Here is a 9,617-nt window from a genome sequence, read left to right as displayed (position 1 = left end):
TTTTTTCGTAAAGAGGGGGTGGGTCGTCCTTTTTCAACTTTGTCGTAAGAGGGGGGTGTTTCGTCTTTTTTCAACTTTTTAGTAAGGGGAGGGGTGTTTCCTCTTTTTTCAACTTTTTAGTAAGGGGGGTTGTGTCGTCTTTCTTCAACTTTTTCAACTTTTCCGTAAAAGGGGGTGGGTCATCTTTTTTCAACTTTTTCTTAAGCGGGGTGGGTCGTCTTTTTTAAAGTTTTTCTTAAGGGGGGTGTGTCGTCTTTTTTCAAATTTTTCAACTTTTCCGTAAAAGAGGGTGGGTCATCTTTTTTCAACTTTTTCGTAAGGGGGGGGTGGGTCGTCTATATTTAACTTTTTCATAAGGGGGGGTGGGTCGTCCTTTTCATCTTTTAAACTTTTTCGTAAGGGGGGGGTTGTCGTCTTTTTAAACTTTTTCCTAAGGGTTAGGAATGTGTCGTCTTTCTTCAACTTTTTATAAAGGGGGGGTGTTTTGTCTTTTTTCAACTTTTCCGTAAGGGGGGTTGTCGTCTTTTTTCAACTTTTTTCGTAAGGCAGGTGTGTGTTGTCTTTTTTCAACTTTTTTCTAAGGGGGGGGTGTGTCGCCCTTTTTCAACTTTGTCGTAAGAGGGGGGTGTTTCGTCTTTTTTCAACTTTTTAGTAAGGGGGGTTGTGTCGTCTTTCTTCAACTTTTTCATAAAGGAGGGGTGGGTCATCTTTTTTTAACTTTTTCCTAAGGGGGGGGTGTTTCGTCTTTTTTTAAAATTTTCGTAAGGGTTAGGAATGTGTCGTGTTTTTTCAACTTTTTCTTAAGGGGGGTGGGTCGTCTTTTTTCAACTTTTTCTTAAGGGGGGTGTGTCGTCTTTTTTCAAATTTTTCAACTTTTCCGTAAAAGGGGGTGGGTCGTACTTTTTCAACTTTTTTCGTAAGGGGGGGTTTGTCGTCTTTTTTCAACTTTTTCGTAATGGGAGTGTGTCGTCTTCAACTTTTTCGTCAGGGGGGATGGGTCGTCTTTTTTCAACTTTTTCTTAAGGGGGGGTATGTCGTCTTTTTCAACTTTTTCGGAAGGGGGAGGTGTTTCGTCTTTTTTGCAGTTAGGGGGTGTTTTGTCTTTTTTCAACTTTTTCGTAACGGGGGTGTTTCGTCTGGGGCGGTTGGGTCTTCCTTTTTCAACTTTTTTGTAAGGGTTAGGAATGTGTCGTCTTTTTTCAACTTTTTCGAAGGGTTAGTAATGTGTCGTCTTTTTTAACTTTTTTTCGTAATGGGGGTGTGTCGTATTCAACTTTTTCGTAAGGGGGTGTTTCGTCTTTTTTCAACTTTTTCAACTTTTTTGGTAAGGGGGGGTTGTTTTGACTTTTTTCATTTTTTTTCGTAAAGGGATCTGGGTCGTCCTTTTTCAACTTTTTCGTAAGGTGGGGGTGGGTCGTCTTTTTTCAACTTTTTTGTAATGGGGGTGTTTCGTCTTTTTTAAACTTTTTCGTAAGGGGGGGAGTGTCATCTTTTTTTAAATTTTCATGAGGGGGGTGTTTCGTCTTTTTTTCAAATTTTCGTAAGGGTTAGTAATGTATCGTCTTTTTTCAACTTTTTTGTAATGGGGGTGTTTCGTCTTTTTTAAACTTTTTCGTAAGGGGGAGTGTCATTTTTTAAATTTTTTCATAAGGGGGTGTGTTTCGTCTTTTTTTCAAATTTTCGTAAGGGTTAGGAATGGGTCGTCTTTTTTCAAATTTTTCAACTTTTTCGTAAGGGGGGGTGTTTCGTATTTTTTGAAATTTTCTTAAGGGTTAGGAATGTGTCGTCTTTTTTCAAGATTTTCGTAAGAGTTAGGAATGTGTCTTCTTTCTTCAACTTTTTCGTGGGGGGGGTGGGTCGTCCTTCAACTTTTTAATTTTTTTTAAATTTTTTCGTAATGGGGGTGTTTTGTCATTTTTAAACTTTTTTGTAAGGGGGGGTGTTTTGTCGTTTTTTAACTTCGTCAGAATTAGGAATGTGTCGTCTTTTTTCAACTTTTTTAACTTTTTTGTAAAGGGGGTGTTTCGTCTTTTTTTAACCTTTTCGTGAGGAGGTGGGTCATCTTTTTTCAACTTCTTCGGATTGGGAAGTGTGTCGTCTTCAACTTTTCCGTAAGGGGGGGTGTTTCGTCTTTCTTCAACTTTTTCGTAATGGGGGTTGGGTCGTCTTTTTTCAACTTTTTCGTAATGGGGGTGTTTCGTCTATTTCCAATTTTTTTTCGAGGGGGGGTGGGTCGTCATTTTTCAACTTTTTTGTAATGTGGATGTTTCGTCTTTTTCCAACTTTTTTGTAAGGGGGAATGTGTCGTCTCTTTTCAACTTTTTCGTAAGGGCTAGTAATGTGTCGTCTTTTTTCAACTTCTTCGGATTGGGAAGTGTGTTGTCTTCAACTTTTCCGTAAGGGGGGGTGTTTCGTCTTTCTTCAACTTTTTCGTAATGGGGGTTGGGTCGTCTTTTTTCCACTTTTTCGTAAGGGAGGGTGTGTTTTTTTTTTTTTTTTTAATTCCATAAAGGGGGGGTGGGTCGTCCTTTTTCAACTTTTTCAACTTTTTTGTAAGGGGGGGGTTTCGTCTTTCGTCAACTTTTTCGTAAAGGGGGGTGGGTCGTCTTGAAATTGTTCGTCTTGAAATTGTTCTTTACTAAAGAAATTAAAAAAGCTGACACAACCCCCCCTTTACGAAAAAGTTGAAAAAGTTGAAAAAGTTGAAAATTTTTTAAAAAGACGAAACACCCCCCCTTACGAAAAAGTTGAAAAAGGATGACCCACCCCCCCTTTACTAAAAAAATTAAAAAAGATGACACAACCCCCCCTTTACGAAAAAAATGAAAAAAGACAACACACCCCCCCAACGAAAAAGTTGAAAAAGGACGACCCACCCCTCCTTACGAAAAAGGGGAAAAAAGACAACCCACCCCCCATTTCAAAAAAGTTTAAAAAAGACCAAACACCCCCCACTCAAGAAAAAGTTGAAAAAAGACTAAACACCCCCATTATGAAAAAGTTTAAAAAGTTTAAAGAAGACAAAACACCCTCCTCTTACGAAAAAGTTGAAAAATTTGAAAAAAGACGACCCATCCACCATTTCAAAAAAGTTGAAAGAAGACTAAACACCCCCCCTTACAAAAAAGTTGAAAAAAGACGAAACACCCCCCCTTACGAAAAGTTGAAAAAGTTGAAAAAAGACGAAACACCCCCCCCTTACGAAAAAGTTGAAAAAAGACACCAAACCCCCCTTACGAAAAATTTGAAAAAGTTGAAAAAAGACGACACATTCCCTTCAAAATTATTTTTATTGATTTTTAATGGATGTTCACATTGCAATTAGATAGCATAACAGCACATTTGAACCAAAACATCCATAGTAGGTAGATACAGAAATGACTGTGAACATTAGTGGTGTGGGAAAGAACGTACCAAAACCCCACACGCGAACTGTAAAACAAAAGAAACTAATAAAAAAATCAAATAATAGTAAAAGTCCAGAAGAAAGCACAAGAGTACAAAAACAAACAAGGACAACAAGCATACAGACAATAGACAGGACAAGAGATAAAGAGACACACACAGACTTTACCGGGGTCACGCCAAAAATAGCTGTTAGGGGGCAAGGAGAAATTGTTTTATTAAATAATTTAGAGAATAAATCGAAGAATGAAGACCAGAAGAGATCCAGTTTAGAACATCCCCAAAACATATGATAGAGGGTTTTGCACTATTTTGCATCTGTCACACAAGGGGTCTATGTTAGGGTATAAGCTAGCCAAAGCAGACTTACTGACTTTTACCATTATTTTATTTTTTATTAGTTTCTTTTATTGACTCGCAGCGCGACCGGTCGCAGCGGCCCCTCTGTCTCCCGATAGAGTGGTGTTTTCTTCTTTTTCTAACTTTTCTAATATTTCTTTTGACTTTTCTTCGTGTTTTACTATGGAAAAACACAATTACAGCCGTCGATTTTTACTAGACTTAAACAGTAACAGCCTTTTTGTGGAGTTATTACCTGAATCACTGAGACAACAGCTTCAAACTTTGGGACTGCTTCGTGAACGGAAACGTAAACGGTGCGAGCGGAAACAAAAGCGAGGTAAACGTGGAGGCATAAGAGCGAGACTGGCTAAAATACCACACAGGTCCGCTCTTCCAACTCTTCTACTGGCAAATGTAAGATATCTGGACAATAAAATGGACCATATAGAGCTACTGAGAGCTGCGCACCGTGACGTGAGGGACGGCTGTGCGTACATTTTCACAGAGACATGGCTGAACGAACGCATCCCAGACTCCGCCGTTCAGCTTGAACAATTCACATGCTACCGTTCGGACAGAATCCTTATTAAAGGGGGAAAGAAGAAAGGTGGTGGAGTCTGTGTTTACATCAGTGATGTTTGGTGTCGAGATGCTGCTGTGGTATGTAAACACTGTTGACCGCTGGCGGAGTTTATGATCATAAAGTGCCGTCCTTTCTGCTGGTCGCTGCTGGTCGCTGCTGGTCGCTGTGTATATTCCCACCACCAGCAACGCTGATAGAATAGACGCACTTTGGGAACTTTACAATGCCATCAGTGAGCAACAGACAGTCCACCCAGAAGGATTTTTCATCCTCGCTGGGGATTTTAACCATGCAAATCTCTAGACGGTTTTACCCCACTTCCACCAACACGTGACCTTTCCCACAAGAGAAGATAACATCCTGGACATGATTTACACATCAGTGCTTACAAAGCTTCACCCCTCCCCCACATTGGCCACTCTGACCATATTAGTGTAATGCTAATGCCAGCTTACAGACCCAGGGTTAAAGTCACCAAACCTCTGAAGCAGGTATGTGTGTGGCTGCACTACAAGACTGCTTTGATACCACAGACTGGGAGATGTTTAAGCAGACAGCCACCTACAACAACCACACAGACATTGAAGAGTATTCTGAAACTGTTACCGCCTACATTAGCAAATGCATTGCTGATGTCACCACCACCAGAACCATCACCACCGGAGAGGTACGCAGGCTACTGAGGGCCAGGAACACTGCCTTCAGAGCTGGGGACGCAGCCTGCCTGAGAACAGCGAGGACCAACCTGTCCCGTGGCATCAGGAAAGCCAAACGCAGCTACACACTAAAAATAATCGGACACTTCAAGGACAGCAGAGACGCACGGAGCCTGTGGCGTGGTATCCAGACCATCACGGACTACAAACCCAAGCCACAGACCTGTGACAGCAACACCTCTCTGCTGAATGACCTCAACAGCTTCTTTGCCAGGTTTGAAGCACACAACAGCACGCCCCCACCCCACGACCAGACCCTGTGCCTGACTGCAGCCAGTGTGAAGAGAACCTTATCCAAGATCAACACTCGCAAAGCTGCAGGACTGTGCAGAGGAGCTCAAAGATGTCTTAACAGACATTTTCAACGCTTCTCTGAGTCAGGCTGTTTTTCCGTCGTGCTTCAAAGCCACCACCATCATACCCGTTCCAAAGAAGCCCTCACCATCCACTTTCAATGACTATCGACCCGTTGCACTGACCCCCATCGCCATGAAGTGCTGTGAAAGGTTAGTCATGGCCCACATCAAATCCACCCTCCCCGCCACCCTGGACCCCTACCAGTTTGCATACTGAGGTAACAGATCCACCGAGAATGCCATCTGTTCTGCTCTTCACCCAGCCCTCACCCACCTGGACACCAAAAACTCATACGTCAGAATGCTGTTCATAGACTTCAGTTCAGCATTCAACACCATCATCCCTCAGCAGCTGATCGACAAACTGGACCAGCTGGGGCTCAGCACTTCCCTGTGCAACTGGCTGCTGGACTTCCTCAGCGAGAGGCCTCAGACAGCGCGGGTCGACAGCAGCACATCAAAAACCATCGTCATGAGCACTGGGGCCCCCCAGGGTTGCGTGCTCAGCCCCCTGCTCTTCATGCTGCTGACCCACGACTGCGCTCCATCCTTCAGCAGCAACCACATTGTGAAGTTCGCGGACGACACAACAGTGGTTGGTCTCATCTCCAACAACGATGAGAAGCACTACAGGATGGAGGTCAGCCAACTGGCCACGTGGTGCAGAGACAACAACCTCTTCCTGAACGTCGACAAGACCAAGGAGGTTGTTGTCGACTTCCAGAGAGTCCCCACTCCTAAACCCCACTGACCATCGACGGTGCTGCTGTGGAGAGAGTGAGCAGCACCAAGTTCCTGGGGGTTCACATCAGTGAGGATCTCTCCTGGACAACCAACACCACGTCACTGGCCAAGAAGTCCCAGCAGCGTCTCTACTTCCTCCGCAAGCTGAAGAAAACACGAGCCCCTCCCATTCATCATGTGCTCCTTCTACAGAGGCACCATCGAGAGCATCCTGACCAGCTGCATCACTGTGTGGCTGCACTGCTGCCAACCGCAAGACCCTGCAGTGCACAGTGAAGGCTGCTGAACGGATTATCGGTGTCCTAATCCCCTCTCTTACGGTACCCGCCTCACCCGCAAAGTAACCAGCATTGTGCATGACCCCACCCACCCCTCACACAGCCTCTTCAGCCTCCTGCCATTGGGGAGACGGTACTGCAGCCTGCGGGCCGGCTCCACCAGACTGGGAAACAGCTTCTTCCACCAAGCTGTCAGGAAGCTTAACTCTCTCCCCTCTCTTCCTTCCCTCCCCTCTGCCCCCACGAACACTGGACGTTGAAACCCCCTCCCGTTTTCCACCAAGAACTCTGGACTAATAACTCTGAAGCTAACATCTCAAAAGTACACTCAGTTTACTGCACATTGCACATACTGCACAAGTTCACTTTTCTTTAAATTTCATTTTATTTCATTTACCATTTTGTAACTTTTGCACAATTTAGAATTCATTACTGTAAATATTATTTATCTTATTTTTACCTCGTTTTATTTATCTATTTTACCTTATCTTATTTTACCTTATTCTGGTTGTATCGCACCGCGGGATGGAGACAAACGAAATTTCGATTCCACTGTATGTCTGGCATATTTTGAAATTGACAATAAAGTTGACTTTGACTTTTGTTTTACAGTTCGCGTGTGGGGTTTTGGTACGTTCTTTCCCACACCACTAATGTTCACAGTCATGATCTACCTACTATGGATGTTTTGGTTCAAATATGCTGTAGTGCCATCTAATTGCAATGTGAACATGCATCTGAGAAAAATCAATAAAAATAATTTTGAAGGGAATGTGTCGTCTTTTTTCAACTTTTTCGTAAGGGGGGGGGGGTGGGTCGTCCTTTTTTAACTTTTTCCTAAGGGCGGGTTTGTCGTCTTTTTTGTAATGGGGGGTGTTTTGTCTTTTTTCAACTTTTCCGTAAGGGGGGGTGTTTTGTCTTTTTAAAACTTTTCGTAAGGGTTAGGAATGTGTCGTCTTTCTTCAACTTTTTCGTAAGGGGGGATTGGTAGTCTTTTTTCAACTTTTTTGTAAGGGGGCGGCTCATCTTTTTTTAAAACTTTTTCGTGGGGGGGGGTGGGTCGTCCTTTTTTTAACATTTTCGTAAGGGTTAGGAATGTGTGGCCTTTTTTCAACTTTTTCGTAATGGGGTGGGTCGTCTTTTTTCAACTTTTTCAACTTTTTTGTAAGGGTTAGAAGTGTCGTCTTTTTTAACTTTATCGTAATGGGGGTTGTGTCGTCTTCAACTTTTTCGTAAAGGGGGGTGTTTCGTCGTTTTTCAACATTTTTGTAAAGTTTAGTAATGTGTCGTCTTTCTTCCCCTTTTCCGTAAGGGGGGGCCTGTGTGTCGTCTTTTTTCAACTTTTTCATAAGGGGGTGTTTTGTCTTTTTTCAACTGTTTCGTAATGGGGGGTGTTTCGTCTTTTTTCAACTTTTTCGTAAGGGGGGTGTTTTGTCTTTTTTCAACATTTTCATAAGGGTTAGGATTGTGTCGTCTTTTTTCAACTTTTTCGTAATGGGGTGGGGTGTTTCGTCTTTTTTCAACTTTTTCTTAAGGGGGGGTAGGTCGTCTTTTTTCAACTTTTTCGTAAGGGGGGGTGTTTTGTCTTTTTACAAATTTTTCGGAAGGGCTAGAAATGTGTCGTCTTTTTTCAATTTTTTCGAAGGGTTAGTAATGTGTCGTCTTTTTTAACTTTTTTTTCGTAATGGGGTGGGTCGTCTTTCTTCAACTTTTTCGTAATGGGGGGTGTGTCGTCCTTTTTCAACTTTTTCGTGAGGGGGGATGTTTCGTCTTTTTTAAAAATTTTCTTAAGGGGGGTGTTTTGTTTTTTTTCAACTTTTTCGTAAGGGGGAGTGTTCTGTCTTATTTCACCTTTTTCGTAAGGGGGGGATGTTTCGTCTTTTTAGAAAAAATTCTCAAGGGGGGGTGTTTCGTTTTTTTTTCAAGTTTTCCTTGAGGGGGGGTGTTAGTCTTTTTTCAACTTTATCATAAAGGGGGTGGGTTGTCTTTTTTCAACTGTTTCGTTTTTTTTTTAATTTTCAACTTTTTCAACTTTTTCTTAATGGGAGGATGGGTCGTCTTTTTCAACTTTTTCGTAAGGGGGGGGTGTTTTGTCTGTTTCCAACTTTTTCGTAAGGGTTAGAAATGTGTCGTCTTTTTTCAACTTTTTCGAAGGGTTAGTAATGTGTCGTCTTTTTTAACTTTTTTTCGTAATGGAGTGTGTCATCTTTCTTCAACTTTTCCGTGATGGGGGTTGTGTCGTCTTTTTTCAACTTTTTCGTAATGGGGCGGGTCATTTTTTTTTATTACTTTTTTCGAAGGGGGGGGGGGTGGGTCATCCTTTTTTCAACTTTTTCGAAAGGCGGAGGTGTATCGTCTTTCTACAACTTTTTCGTAATGGGGGTGTTTTGTCTGTTTTAAACTTTTTAAACTAGACCTTTAACCCTCACGCTGTCCTCCGCTTCCCAGCCCACCGCCGGTCCGGTAATGTGAAAAAGGAATAGAATAAGAATATACGAAACAACAATAAAAAGAAAATATAAGAAAGGTAATAAATTACTAAAGTGTATTTTTCCAAACACCAAGAAATAGCAAGTCCACCGCCCAGAGTCAATAACAGGTCAATGTATTAACATGTTAACCCCCTAGCGTGTGCTAACGTGATACACGTGTAACACTCACGGTCAGTTCATGTTTATCTAATTTATTTAAAACTTATATAGTGAGCTCGGTGTTGCAGCTTGCCTAGTTTTTACCTTGTTTGGTTGGCGAACGGACTCGATAGCAGATATTCCGGGTTTGGAGAGTCGACATCCTGAGTGCCCTGGCGGCCCGCTCCTTCAGAAATAAACACCACTCACTTTACGGCAGCTACGGTAACTCTCTAGGGACAATTCACTCTAAAAGCGCATGACATATGATCCCTCTAAAACAAAATTAACCTTATAAACACATAAACAAACGGTGGTTTTTCTGAACCGTTGTTTATGTGTTTAGGGTTTTTATTGAGTTTTATACCATGTACATCGTATTATCTTGTGCTGTCGCGAGGGAATCTGTTAAATTACCGCAGAAATTGCTTTGTCTCTGTACTCCAGCTGTCTGGCTGTGCTCTCTGTACTGCAGGCCTTTACAATATTATAAATGTTCGTGAATTAATTAAGTTTGAAAGCCGGTGGTGCCATCTACCGAACGATCGCCAGAACTACAACTG

This window comes from Labrus bergylta, chromosome 3 (assembly GCF_963930695.1).
Source record: "Labrus bergylta chromosome 3, fLabBer1.1, whole genome shotgun sequence".
Classification (NCBI taxonomy): Eukaryota; Metazoa; Chordata; class Actinopteri; order Labriformes; family Labridae; genus Labrus; species Labrus bergylta.
Note: the sequence above shows the minus strand (reverse complement) of the source record.